This window comes from Lissotriton helveticus, chromosome 3_1, assembly GCF_964261635.1.
Source record: "Lissotriton helveticus chromosome 3_1, aLisHel1.1, whole genome shotgun sequence".
Classification (NCBI taxonomy): Eukaryota; Metazoa; Chordata; class Amphibia; order Caudata; family Salamandridae; genus Lissotriton; species Lissotriton helveticus.
The window spans coordinates 319,382,108-319,397,354 of NC_136061.1; the positions used below are offsets into that span (position 1 = coordinate 319,382,108).

The 15,247-nt window shown below is 44.5% G+C and overlaps 1 protein-coding gene across 6 annotated transcripts in view; it reads right to left on the minus strand.

Annotated features, from left to right (window-relative positions):
• The window catches only part of LOC144822411 (multidrug and toxin extrusion protein 2-like), an 877,798-nt gene that overhangs the window by 737,937 nt on the left and 124,614 nt on the right, over positions 1-15,247 (minus strand). The gene's annotated exons all lie outside the window — the stretch shown is intronic.

The window sequence follows — 15,247 nt, forward strand, 5'->3', positions numbered from 1 at the left end:
ACTGATTCAGTATAGAATATAATTACCAGCTTCTAGGCATGCCGTTCATTCAACCTTGGCTAGGCATTAAAGCAAGTTTTTCATAATCCCATGCACATTCTGCCATTACAAGTAACCAGCATTCTCGATGGCCTGAACTACAAGACTTGAACTCACGGACATCTTAAGGATTTTGGGGGACACGGGCCAAACAATTTGGGGACCCCAGCTCAGTCCAACTAATTTGTTTGAATCATTTTCTGCTCATTCACGACGACTTTCGTCATATCACTGACAACCCTTGGCTAGCTTACACCCTGGCCGAACCCTTTAACAGTTGGTAAATGATTAGAGAGCATAAGAGAAACAGAAAAACAAGTGGCCTGTAAAAGCCTGCTGCATGTGGTACAGTGGAGCGTCCATCAACTTTCAGGCCTGTGCAATGGAGTGTTTTTTGTATAACTCTCGGAGGAACCATGAATTAGGTGACTGTACCAGCCCAGCAGCGGCTCCAGATGGATGGTTCAGTCATGAAGGAAACACAGAGTGCTGCTCTGCACTGAATAGTGACACACGTGGCCTACCCTCGGGCCATACCTTCACAAATGCACTCCCCAGCTAAACTGCACCCAAAAAAGAAGAAAGACTAGTGAGTCTACCAAGCCATCTAGCCACAATGTGTGGTGTGGCTATACTGTCAGCATCATTTGGGCATATAGTGTTGATAGGTGTTCTTGTTTACCACAATCTGTGCTGAACGGGACTGGTACTCAGTCAGCAGGCTGGTCTGCTAGCAGCTCTACAAGGACGATGCATTCACAGAGGGAAAATACAATGACAATCTTTACTGCACAGTAAGTGGCAAATGCTGCATAACGGCAAAGGCCTGGGAAGTTGGGCTGGGTCTGTGAAATTAGAAAGTTTAAAGTGCTTGCTAAATGTAGCCAGATTCTAACTGGTATTTCATGATCAATAATGATCTCTCAAGTAGAAGCTGGGATGATCGGACAGACTTGGCTTGCTGGAGAAAAAAACAAAAGTAAGTAAACAAACTGGTTATTGTAAAACTCTAAGCAGTCTGGGACTGCCCTGAAAGATTAACCCCTTCGATGCAGATGACAAAGCCAGCTCGTCATGGGCGTTACCTGCGCTATGCGGATGACAAGCTGGCTTTGTCATAAACCGCGCGATTTTCAAAAATCAGCGCACAGCGGGAAAACGCGGTAGCGGTTAAAGAAGGTCCCCCTTGAAAGGTTGTGGCCCTGGGTCGGAGCCCGCTTTGACCATGCCTTAAAATGATTCTGCTTGAACTACACGTCTACCCCACAACACAGTTTCAAACCAATCAAATGTTATGTACATGGGGTTTTATGATCTGAGTTTTATAACATACAAATGCATTTAATTAGCGGCATCTGTTGATAGTAGGGGGTGGTCTCAAAACCTGGCTACAGAGGCTTATCATTCTAGATTTCATTTTTTTTAAAAATAGATTTTTATTGTTTTTCTTTGACACAAGATACTCATATACATATAACAATTAGAACAATTCGCTGTTTCGTTTGGCATTCGTACATTACATAAAAGCGTTTGGTAGATGGTTATCGAATGGCTGTGGATCGACATCTTGTCTTTCGGTCCTGTACCTAGTTGTAACATATAACGCAAAACATACAAGCATTTGGCAGCTGGTTGTGGATCGACCATCGAACACTGTGGGTGGGTTTCGCTGCTTTGCTTTTCTCGCGGCTGTCTACGGTGGTTTGTACGGGTCTAGAAAGCGATATAAGGATGACCACATCTCTCTGCTGGGCTTTCTCCAAGGTGTGTATCTTAGTGCAGTGGTGTCTGCTCCACTTAGGTACGTCACCCAATTCAGCCATCATTTGAAGGTGGCCTTGGTGGTGTCTGGGGGCTAGCACTGTTTTTGTTGCACTCGTTAGGAAGTCAAGAAGGTTTCTGTCTTGTTGTGATGAAACATCTGTATTGAAGTGTGCTGTCGTTATAGTGCCGAATTCTTGTTTCAGGGTGCAGCCTAGGACCTTGTTAATGTAGTCGAACACCTTCTTCCGAAATTTGCTGACCTTGCTGCAGTAGAAGATGAGGTGGGCTAGGTCCCCTATTTCTCTATCACAGTTCCAGCAGTGGTTATTCTCTCTCAGACCTAACTTCGCTAGTCTAACAGGTGTCCAGTATACTTGATGCAGCAGCCAGAATTTTGTTTGGGCTAGTACCGGTGATATTATGTTGCGTGTTGGGGCCCTCCACATGGTCTGTAATTCTTGTTCTGTGAGTTTCAAGCCTATCTGTGTTTCCCAGTAGTCTGTGCTTTTAGCGTTGAGCTTTGTGGATGCTGGGCGGAGGAGTTTGTACAGCTGAGATACTTGGTGACCGGTCTCGTTTATGTTTTCCATGTATTGGAATATTGAGGGAGTCAGCCTGTTTAGATTTGCTTTTGTGATGGCAGATTTAATAGCCAGAAAGTTGTATAGCTATAAATCTGGGAGGGCGTGCTTTTCCTTCATGTTGTTGAACGTGAGGGGCATGCCATTCTCCTCCAGCTGAGCTGGCTGTGAGAGACCTATTTGTTTCCATGTTGTTATGTCTAGGGGTCTGCCTCTGTATTTGATTTTGGGGTTTGCCCAGAGTGCTACCCATAAAGAGTTTTTGATGCTTATCTCTAGTTTTTGGTCTACCTTGAGAAGAGCCTGTTTCGTTATTTTGAATATAGGGTTCCCTTTTAGTGACTTTTGGTTAGGTGGGTCAGTGGGTCAGTGTTGCCAAGGATGGCTTTCTCTAGTAATAGCCAGGTGGGAGTGTATTGTTGATTTTGGAGCACCCAGTGCATCCCTTGCCTGGCCACCACAGCAGTCTGGAAGGTTCTAGGGTCTGCTACGTTGCGGCCCCCTTGTTCTTTCCTTAATCTCAGTTTTGGGAGGCCTGTTCCCGGTTTTTTGTCCCTCCAGATGAATTTGTTAAGAGTTTGGTCTATTTTCTTGTGGAAGTCGTTAGTTAGTGCTAGGGGAAGCATGCTGACTAGGTAGTTAACTATTGGGGTGATCATCATCTTGACCGTTTCTATTCTTCCCCACCAGGTGATATACTTGGGCGACCACTTTTCCAGCAGCCCTTTTATCTTGTCTAGGGTGTTTTTCTCGTTTTGTTCGAGGGTGCTTTTTAGGTCCCTCCCAAAGTTGATGCCTAGGTATTTGATGGATCTCGTTTGCCATGCTAGCCCTGAGGTACCCAATACCTCTTTAGTTGTGTGTCTGTTTAGTGGCACACACTCTGACTTCTCTCTGTTTAATTTGTAACCGGCGTGAGATGCGTAGGTGTCTATGGTGTGAATGAGAGCAGGTATGGACTTGGCAGGATCTTTTGTTGTAATTAGTAAGTCATCTGCGTACGCAGCTAGTTTAGCTGTGGCGTTGTTTATTGTTATACCTGCTATGTTCTCATTTGCTAGGATGTCTCTGATCAGTGGTTCTAACGCTAATAGGAACAACAGTGGGGATAGTGGGCAGCCTTGTCTAGTCCCTGTTTGTAGGTCGAAGGGGGTCGAGGTTGTGCCGTCGATAGCGATCTATGCTTTGGGGTTTTTGTAAAGGGCCATGACCTTCTTTGTGAAGTTGTACCCCAGGTTGTATGCCTGCATGCATTCTTCTAGGAAGTGCCAGGAGACTGTCGAAGACCTTTTCTGCATCGAGCGTGATTGGGACTGCCAAGTTGTATGAATTCGAGCAGTGCTCGATGATTTGACAGAGGAGTCTTGTGTTGTCACTTGACATTCGTGTTTTCATGTATCCTACCTGTGTGTTTCCTATTAGCTGTGGGAGCAATCTATTGAATCTTGTACCTAGGATTTTAGCATATATTTTGCAGTCTAGGTTTATGAGTGAAATTGGCCATTGTGGGTCTTTGCCTTCTTTGGGGATGACTATGATGCTGGCCTGAGACATTGTCTCTGTTACTTCCCCTACCTCCCCGCAGTGATTAAAGACTTTTGTTAAGGTTGGTGTTAGTTGGTCCTGGATGATTTGTAGAATGGTGCTGTGTATCCGTCTGGCCCCGGGGCCTTGTTGTCTTTAAGGGCCTTAATGGCTGTCCTGACTTCAAGGGTTTTGAGGTCTTGGCCTAGCGCCAATGCTTCGTCGTTCGATATCCAAGGTAAGTTTAGGTTCTCAAGGGTGGTCTTTGTTCCCTTATTGTCTATGTTCTCATCTTTGTTGTAGAGCTCTTTGTAGAATTCTGTGAAGGTGTGCATGATGTCTTTGTGACGGGTGTGAGTCTTGCTGCTGGTGTCTGTGATTGATGTGATATCGTGTTGTCTTTGCTTGTGCTTGAGGTCTGACGCAAGTGTTTTGCCTGCCTTGTTTGCTTCGCATAGGTTGATTTCTTTATACTTTTTTATCCATAACCCTGCCCGTTCGCTTAGGATTCTGTCGAATTTGTACTTCCGGTTTGTGAATTCTGTCAGTATGTGTTGGTTTGCGGTGTCTCCTATGTGTCGTGTCTCTAGCCTTTTGATGTCTTTTTCCAGCTGAGACAGTTGGGCCTTCACCTCCCTGTCTCTTCTGGCCTTGATTTCTATTTGTACACCTCGGATGGTTGCTTTGGGTGCTTCCCACAGGGTTTTGGGGTCTATGTCTGGTGTGTCGTTGTCTTTGATGTAGTCAATGGCTTTCTGGATTTTACTCTTATCTTCTTGCTTGGCGATGGTAGTGAAGTTAAGTCGCCATCTACGGGTTGTGTGTTCGTTGTGTCTTCCTGTAATGTGTAGGCTAATGCAGGCAGGGTCCGATATGGTTCTAGACGCGATGTCTGTGTGTTCTATTAGGTGCGTGTGCGTTCCTGATATGAGAATGTAGTCTATTCTACTGTATGAGTTGTGTGGGTTCGAATAGAAGGTGTAGTCTATGGTGTCGGGGTGTTGTAGTCGCCACGGATCAACTAAGTTGAATCTGCTGCATAGGTTCATTAGTGTCTTGTCGGGGTGCGTGCTTGGGTTTTTGATTGTCTGTCAAGCGTTTGATCCAGCGCCAAGTTGAATTCACCCGCCACCACCGTCATCTAGTTCTTTCGCTACCCTCTCCCAGAATGGTGGGTCGTCGGTGTTTGGTGCATAAATGTTTATCAATAGTATTGTCTCATCTCCTCTTTTAAGCTGTGTGGTCAGTAGTCTGCTTTCATTGTCATGCTGTACATTCTCTATAGTTATTTTTGATATGCTATTGGTCAGGATTATGACTCCCCTCTTTTTACCCACCGCCGGCGAGCAGCCTACCTGACCTATCCACTTGGCTCCGAGTTTGCCTGCTTCCTCTGTAGAGAGTTTGGTTTCTTGAAGCAAGATAATGTCCCCCTTGGTCTTGGCTAAGTAGTCTAGTATCTCTTTCCTCTTGATAGGATGGTTAAGGCCTTTAACATTGAGGGAGATGATCTTAAGGTCTGATGACAGTGTTGTGTTATTAGACTGCGTCATTTTTAATATTGCTATGCGCTAAGCCTGGACTCTCTGTGGATAGCCTGACACTGACCGGTCTGTGCTGTGAGCTAGCTGCGTATATAGGATCCAGTGTTCTCAGTGTTTTTGGTGGTCTATCTGAGGTGATTACATTGGCTGCGTCGAAGACATGGACAAGACGTACGCGAGAAACAAGACAAACATGACATACAGGACGGACAACCCCCTTCACCCCTCCTTCAATTCCCTCCTCCCCCCCCCACCCCCCTCTCTCACTACTACTTTGTGCTGTGGGCGTGCGACAGCAAGGTCCCCCCTGCCCAGTCTTGACCCTGGGATATTAGGGCTGAGGTAGTTTATAGCGTTCTGACATAAAATATCATTTTGATAAAGTTAAAGGATATATAGCTCTGTGATAAATTCACTGTAATCGGAGGTAGATTTTGTTGCAGGTCTTTGGCATGGAAAGTCAGTTTTCTGAGGTAGCTTTAGGAGCTTGTTTCTTTGTGCTCCGTCTCATTGGTTCTGGTCGCTATACTTTTAGTCCGTGTGTGGATTCGGTGAAGCACCTCTTTTGGCCGTTGGTGCTGAAGCTTCCATGTCCTGTGTTGGTGGGCCCTTTAGATATCATGACAATTCTCCTGGATCCTCGAAGGTTAGAAAGACCCCCTTGTTGTTTATTCTGATTCTTGTGGGACCTGCAAAGGAGAAGGTGATGTTTTCTCTTCTCAGCTGGTCTCTCTGGGCTAGAAAGCCTTTTCTAATGTCCACTGTAGGTTTCGAATAGTCCTGCGTGAGGATGATCTTGTGTCCGTTCCATAGCAGATTGGGGTTCTTCCTCGCTACTCCAAAGATGGGGTCCATTTGGTGGGATCGAATAGGTTTGCATATTATAGGTCTGGGGCCTGCTCTGCTCGCTTGTCTGCTGGCTGGGACTCTGTACGCCTTGTCCAGCTCGAAGGGGCTGTCGAATCTGAGTTTAGTCAGGTCGGGTATGAGGTTCTGTATGAGTGTAACACATTATCCGGCTTTGTCTTCTTCTCCCTCTGGAACTCCTAGGATTCTTATGTTACCTTTCCTATTGCGATCTTCGAACTCTGCTGCTTGTCTGCGTAGTTCGGCAGTTGCACTGGCGATGTTGCCTATGGCCTTCCCTGTGAGTTGGGATCTGTCCTCTATCTCACTTACTCTTTGTTCCACCGCTTCTATCTTGTTGTTTGTTACGTGGATGTCTGCCCTTATTGCTGCTATTTCTAGTTGTATCATATCTGTTGTTTTTTGTGGACTTTGCAAGATCGTGTACTTCGGCCAGTTTTTTGACGATACGGTCTAAAGTGCTACTGATTTCCGCTTTTAGTTTTAGGGGGGGTTCCGCATTGTTCTCTAATCTATTTTTCTTTTGCTGTTCTGCCAGTTTATCTTCCCTACCTGCCATTTCCGTCCGCTCTTTTGTGCCCCGTTGAGGTGCCTAGTCTGTTGTCGCGGCTACTTCCCCGACTTTGGCCCCCTTTTTGTCTTTCGCAGCTCCGTTGCGGTGTCAAGTCTGGTGTCACGGTCTGTGTTCTTAGGCTGCTCCACCTTCCTTAGCTTTCTTTGTGTCCTTCACTGCCACTCGTTGTTAGCTCCTTCAGCTATTGTGCCTCTCTTGTGAGTTTCGGCGCTGGAGCGGCGTGTACAAGCTCGATTTACTGGTCTCCCTTCTTACGGCTTTCTTTGCTGTGTGTTCAGTGGTCTCTTTGGTCGTTCCCCCTTTCTCAGCTTCTTCTTAGTGTTACTGTTCACTTCTGTGTTAGCGGCGCTGTGTGCCTGGTAGTGGTAGTTTCGGTTTCGTTCGCTGGCGTGTGAGGCTTTTAATTCGGATTGCTAGCCCCTTGGTGTGTGCTCGGGCTTTCTCCTTAGTTGTGCCACGCGTTTCTATTGTGTCCCTAACCAAGATGGCGGCGTGCGGCAGTTGAGACAGTATCGTTTACACCTTCCCGCTTGCCAAGTTATTGATCTGTTTTCTGTTGCGGCTATTGTGGGAGGGGTGGAGGTAGCACTTCCTGATCGGCGCGCTTGACTTAGTGCGGGCGACTGTCCCCAGCACAGGTTTGGGTCCTCGCACCCCCCCGGTGGCCTTGTTTGCCTCTTGGCTATGTCGTTTGAGTACCTGTTGGAAATGTGGTGATACAGGTGGCACACCAGCATAGGCGCTTGCGTCCCCTGGCCATCCCGCAATGGCGACCTCTTTCACACCCCACTTTCTCGGCTTCTTTGGAGTGCCGCGCGTTGCCGCTCTGTTCCTTCTTCTAAAATGGCGCCGCCAAGGGGGGGTTTCAGTTTCGTTCGTTTGCGCGCTAATTTCTTTATTTGACAGGGGGATGGTTTGCTATAAGGGCGTTGGACGGGTGGCAGCCCAGCGAAGGCGCCCGCGTTTGCTGGCAGTTCACACCTGCGACTTCTTTCATCGCCCTCTTTCTCCGCTTCTTTGTAGTGCCGGGCGTTGCCATTTATTCCTCTTCTAAAATGGCGCCGCCCAGGGAGGTTTCAGTTTTGTTCGCCTGTGCGCTGATTTCCTTATTTGGCTGGGGGTAGGTTTACTGTAAGGGCGTTGGACTGGTGGCAGCCCCGCGTATGTGCTCGCGTCTGCTGGCTGTCTACCCCAGCGACCTCTTTCTTGCCCCTCTTTCTCAGCTACTTTGTGGTGCGGGGCGTTGTCGTTCTTTTCCTCTCCTAAAATGGCGCCGCCCGGGAAAGTGTGAGTTTCAGTTTCGCTTGCCTGTGCGCAGATTTTCCATATTTAGCGGGGGTTGCGAGCGGGGGTAAATCTTTTAGGTTGTTGTGGTCGGCTGCCGCTCACTGACCTTAGGTGTGTGTTGAGGTTGAATGCTGGTTTTGGTTGAGGTTGAAAGCTGGTTCTCATATCCTTGTAGTTTTGCACTGCGGCGGGTCGCTTATTCAGCGGCGACTCCCGTTGCCGTCATTTTGTTCTTCTTGTCTGCTTCTCAGTGCTCCATCGGAAACTTGTGGTTTGTCGTTCTTTTGGTCCCTCTTTGTACATTCTGACATCACCCACCAGCTCCCGTTTCTTTCCGATGTACTCCGCACCTTTCTGTTGGGTCTTCCGTGTAGTCTTTGCGCTGGTTATTCGGTTATGATTCCCGGGGTCTGACGGAGCTCCGGATTTAGGCGACTGTGCCCTTTGCCATCCAAGCCACGCCCCCCATCATTCTAAATTTCAACTTACTTTTGTTGAGAAAATACGCATTACAGAAATGCCACACAAGCGCATATTTCAATATTTTTGCAATTATAGCAGCATTATCACCTTAATTGATTGCCCTTGGTCTAGAAGGCAGATACTCAACAGGAGCATCAGCAACCCAAAATAATATTGACCCTCCCTAAAAAGAAATGTGAATTCACAAAAAAAACTCTTCATTTGGCATGTCAACCCTCTACTCCGTATTCCACCTCAAATTCAGAAGATGGGATTCTTTTAATGCTAAAACAGTTTGGAAGGGTGGGAGACTTTAGAACATGATATAAGAGCTTCGCCAGCAGCCCTGGACTGCAGTTTAAAATTATACTTCTAACATTAAGTCACTTAGAAAATGTGCAGTCCACAAGACCAGGCTGAATTAGGTGTAGAACGTTTGATCTCTTGCGCTTCTTTGTCTACATTTGTGGGCATCTTGATGTATTGTCCCTTGTCACCCGAGTAGCTAGGTACATTTTGGCTCTAACTTTGTAAAATATATTTCTTCTCTGGTGTTGGAATCTTCTAAATTAAAACCCTGCGACACTATATATATTTGGATAGATGTACTATCTTCTGTCTCACACAGCCTAGTTTCTTCACACACCATACTAGGTTTTAAGTCCATATACTAGATCAAATATTTGCTTAGGATGATTATGTTTCCAATCTTCTACACCTGATAGTTATGCGATATAACCATGTTGTTTTACAATTTGTTTGACATTTGACAGCACTCACACTTTACCGATTGTATGGTCTGGGTCATATGTGATTAAGAGCTCGAAAACAGACATACAACAAAAGGAAACTGATGTCATGGTTTGTGGTTCATGCTGTCCATCCCTAAAGTAGATATTAGTCAATATTGGAAATGCGGTCTTAAAGGACAATAGATGGATTAGGGAACTCAATGCATTTTCTTGTAATTTAAAGTTAACAGTGGAGCGACAAGCTATTGCTTTATTATAGGGGTATCTCGGTAGTTTTGCACTGCGGCGGGTCGCTTATTCAGCGGCGACTCCCGTTGCCGCCATTTTGTTCTTCTTGTCTGCTTCTCGGTGCTCCATCGGAAACTTGTGGTTACTCGTTCTTTTGGTCCCTCTTTGTACATTCTGACATCACCCACCAGCTCCCGTTTCTTTCCGATGTACTCCGCACCTTTCTGTTGGGTCTTCCGTGTAGTCTTTGCGCTGGTTATTCGGTTATGATTCCCGGGGTCTGACGGAGCTCCGGATTTAGGCGACTGTGCCCTTTGCCATCCAAGCCACGCCCCCCATCATTCTAAATTTCAACTTACTTTTGTTGAGAAAATACGCATTACAGAAATGCCACACAAGCGCATATTTCAATATTTTTGCAATTATAGCAGCATTATCACCTTAATTGATTGCCCTTGGTCTAGAAGGCAGATACTCAACAGGAGCATCAGCAACCCAAAATAATATTGACCCTCCCTAAAAATAAATGTGAATTCACAAAAAAACCTCTTCATTTGGCATGTCAACCCTCTACTCCGTATTCCACCTCAAATTCAGAAGATGGGATTCTTTTAATGCTAAAACAGTTTGGAAGGGTGGGAGACTTTAGAACATGATCTAAGAGCTTCGCCAGCAGCCCTGGACTGCAGTTTAAAATTATACTTCTAACATTAAGTCACTTAGAAAATGTGCAGTCCACAAGACCAGGCTGAATTAGGTGTAGAACGTTTGATCTCTTGCGCTTCTTTGTCTACATTTGTGGGCATCTTGATGTATTGTCCCTGGTCACCCGAGTAGCTAGGTACATTTTGGCTCTAACTTTGTAAAATATATTTCTTCTCTGGTGTTGGAATCTTCTAAATTAAAACCCTGCGACACTATATATATTTGGATAGATGTACTATCTTCTGTCTCACACAGCCTAGTTTCTTCACACACCATACTAGGTTTTAAGTCCATATACTAGATCAAATATTTGCTTAGAATGATTATGTTTCCAATCTTCTACACCTGATAGTTATGCGATATAACCATGTTGTTTTACAATTTGTTTGACATTTGACAGCACTCACACTTTACCAATTGTATGGTCTGGGTCATATGTGATTAAGAGCTCGAAAACAGACATACAACAAAAGGAAACTGATGTCATGGTTTGTGGTTCATGCTGTCCATCCCTAAAGTAGATATTAGTCAATATTGGAAATGCGGTCTTAAAGGACAATAGATGGATTAGGGAACTCAATGCATTTTCTTGTAATTTAAAGTTAACAGTGGAGCGACAAGCTATTGCTTTATTATAGGGGTATCTCGATAGGTCTGCAAAATTAAGGTTATGAATGCCTGTAACTTCACTGAATAGGATTAATCTTGTGACTATAATTAGAATGAGTAGGGTTACATTTTATATGGTCTTATCATGTACACTAACAGAATTGAGTAACTAACTCTTGAAAATTATGGATTTTGTCAATTTACCCATATTAATTTTCTCACTCCGTGAACTGTGAAGCAACACCCATGGGCATTTGGAGAGATCTCTCTTGATTAAGTATTTAAAGGGCATGGAGTATTGTTTGACAAATCAAAGATGTTTTGGGAGAACCAACTGTCGCTGTTATGATTGCTCCTCATGTAATTTATAATTAAGTCATGTCAGAAGGGATTATACAGTCTATTATTTTTTTGTATAATTAATTCTTTAAAATTTAAAAAGATGAATAATCTTTCTCTCAAGTGGGAGTTTGTAGCATAACAGACTAAATTTGATCGCTTTGAATGATTACAGATATTAAGAGCTTGGTATTAGTGTTAATTTTAGATTATAAATTACAATAGAGATTGATTTACCACACTGATTCGGCAGGTTATGATTTAATAGTTTGACAAGATGGCTGTAACTACTTACATGCATTTATATTAATAATTCGTCTATTGAGTAAAAACATTTTTATAAATGTGTTATTTTTTCCAATGAAGTGGGTGCTAACTAAAAAATTCAAGTATGTACTGAATTTGAAATCGACTGCCGGGTTTTAAGCATGCAATTTAATGGCAACTGCTCGTTCTGTGGATATACTGTGCTGACGCAGGTTTGTAAAAGTATTGGACAAGATGGCACCATTCTTTTTTTCATGACTAATGTATACACTATGCTATGTTGCATAACCTGTGTGTAAAAACCCCTGGGGGTCAGCAAGGTCTACTCATCTGGACCACGACTGTTCTACCAAATTCATTTCAATATTATTTAATACATTAAAATTGATAACATATATACAAATAAAGAAACACAATTAAAAAAAATTACAACTTTTTCTATTTTTATTACATTTGTGAATTAAACAAAATATTTCAATATTTGAGCATTTCGCCGGTGAATACTTGTTTTTGGTATTTTTCTGCATTGTTTTGTAGTTCAAATGATAAAAATGACTTTGGCTGGGGGTCCCCAGCTTTCATTAATGACTCCGTGATGGTCCCCATACTACAGTTATTATTCAATGGCAGTCTACAGAAGTCAAAAGGTTAAGAACCGCTGCTCTAGTCATTGTATAACATAGCAGCTGTGTTTTCTTGATTCAAGAGAGACTTAAGATGGCACTGATTTGTGATACCTTTACAGGGTACATTATCATTCAAGCAATTGTCTTGAACGGTTTGATAACTTGGTTGGTATGTTACGTGCTATTTGGTTGGTGGTTTTGTTTTAGACAAGCAAATCGTGTAGTGACTATCTACTGTATTATGCATACACCATTGTGGTGGAATTTGTTCAATGTCCCAGTAGTTGAGCAATCAAAATGCAACATGGTTGAGTGGCCGATCCATTATTATTATTATTATTATATTTAATATTTGTTTTCAATAATTTTTGTTGTAGAATTACTGAGAAACTGTCCCAATTTATACATTTTATTTTGTGGGTGAAAATATTTCAGTATCTCAGATTAATTTAGCAATTAAAGAGCAATGTGGCTCGCAAGCCGATCCATTATTGTTACAGCTTAATTGGAGTCTCATTTGATGTTTGTAGAACTATTAAGGAATAATTGCTGTGCTCTTTGGACTAGGTTGAAATGAAACGATTTGATATGGCGTATTAGATAAGCACTTTTAGGGTTGTCGTAATTACACAATATCAACTTAACAGTAGTTTGCTTAGGCACAATAACCCCTGCCTTTATTGTTACAAATGTAAGTTAAGATAGAGCATAGCAAACAAGTTACTTACCTTCAGTAATAACTTCTGGTAGATACTAATTATCTGCAGATTCCCTACCTAGTGAATATTCCATAGACGTTAAACTGGATCCAGAAACTTTGAAAACAGTACCGTAGCATGCCAGTAAGTGTTGTACGGCTCACATCAACGCCGTTCAACTCCGGAAGTGACAAGCGAAGTTGCATAAGAGCGCCGACCATGTGCGCGGTCAGTTGCTTTCGTAGACTGTCCATATGGGAAAGAGTACGGTTCAAAGAACAGGAAGGAGGAAGGGAAGGAAAGGAATCTGTGGTCAGATAGAGCATCCACCAGAAATATGGTTACTGAAGGGGAGTTAACTTGTTCTTATGATGGATGCTTCTAACATTTGAATTTGCTTAGGCCAAAAAGTCTTGCAGGATTGAACGGGCAAAATGCCCCACTCGACGGACCTGGGGGTCGAGGTGGTAGTACTTCAAGAATGTGTGTACTGATGGCTACATAGCAACCTGACAAATGTCTGGACAGGCTCTCCACGTGCCAATGCAATGGTATCAACCTTGGGTTTGTGGATTGAGCAGAATGAGACTGAAGTCTTCGGGAGGCTACTTTTTAGCCAGTATAAAGCATAACTTTATGCAGAGAACATGAGGGACTGAGGCCCGCCCATGGGGAGAAGTCACATTGAAGACTGCTGATAGCTGAGCACATGGCCCTAAAAATCGTCTGAGCGAGGCAGTCCATCTGTGTTACGGTGTGGCATTTCAGCATTATGGGGAGAGGGTGCCTCTGGTGAAAGTAAGGCACCCTCTCCCCATTTCACGCCAAATGTCTAAGCGGTTCAGTTAAGAGACAGGGAGTGGAAAGGTGAGGCCCAGCTACCAGAGCACACTATGTGCACATCAAAATTGAGAGCGAGCCGACTGCTAGTAACCAGCAAGGTGGCCTGGCATTAATAGCACCATAGAGGAGGAATACAGCCCCCAAGGGTATCCAAAAGTGCAAACCTGACACCACACCAGAAATATAAGTGTGTGAGCCATGCTCCACCCCAGCACTGACTTGTGGGACCAACTTTAGGTTCCCAGAAGCAACATGACACAGGCAGGACATGAAGGACTGATTCGAGGCTTGGGAATATAGGCTCTGCATGAAAGACATCAGTATACAAAGGAAGTTCAGTGGAGAAAGCTCAATTGCAGCAACATCTGGCGGCCGGATGGCATAGAGAGTCACTCGCCCCCCTGCCTGCTGACTGAGCACTTGCCACAAAGACCTCTATTATGCCACTGCAACCGATAGACTAATGAAACATTCACAAGGTCAGCTACAGACAAATCTGTCCCTCCAAGCAAGACCAAGGAAAAGCAATGAAAACGCTGACGACAGCAGGAGGAGAGGAGGAAATGAGTGGCCACCAATAGACAGCAATCACATCAGACGTTATGGAGAACCTCTTCCACAATCTTCAAGAGGTTATAGGAGTGTTCTGATTCAATATCAAATAGGATAGATAGTACATGAAAAAAAAAAAAGGAGGTCAATGAGCTCACAGAGAGGGTTTTGCAAATGGAGGACACAGCGGACATGACAAAAGGTTACTTTCTGCCAGGGCCGCAAAGCCCGCCTCGCCCTCAGCTGTCACTGCTTTCAGGTCCTCCCACCGGCGGGGCTGCAAGCATCTTCGCCTTTCATGCAGCTGGTGGGTCAACCTCGCCCAGCCCAAGCACCGCAATGAGGGGCCCAGGAGCCGCCCGTCCTGCAACCTGGAACCCACAGTGCCCCGGCACGGCCCAGTCTATGGAGGCCTGCTCACTCGCTCTCCAATTCTGGCTGATCTCCTGAGGAAGCTCCCCGGGTGCAGGGCCACTGAACCGCACAGCTGTGCTACTTTGATGCTTATCTAGGGATCAGTAGGGCAGGATAAATGCAAGATCGCGGGGAAGGCTAGCAGGGAGCTCGGAGGCTCACGTCCGGTCACCCATGTTGCTTGGCCACGCCCCCCCTTAAAGCCAATTTACGGGGAATTTAGGCTTCAATAGCAGCAGTATATGCTGCCAATGCAAGCCAAGAATCCATAAGTTACTTTTGCTTGAGAAGCGTCTAATTACAGCGGGTGAGTTTAAGAAGGAATTGAAACTTTGTTCTAAATGAGAATTTAGAAAGATCGAAACAAAGCTATACAGTCTAATGTGGGACTGCAATGATTCAGAGAAATAGAGAGCCCGGATCAAGTGGACTACTCACACTACTCCACGACACATATGCAAGGATAGATATGTTCCTCTTAGATCACTCATTTAGATATCTTGCATAAAGAAACTGCTGAACACAGTAGTATATCCCTGTACGATCATGCACTAATGATTTGCAAACTCCAC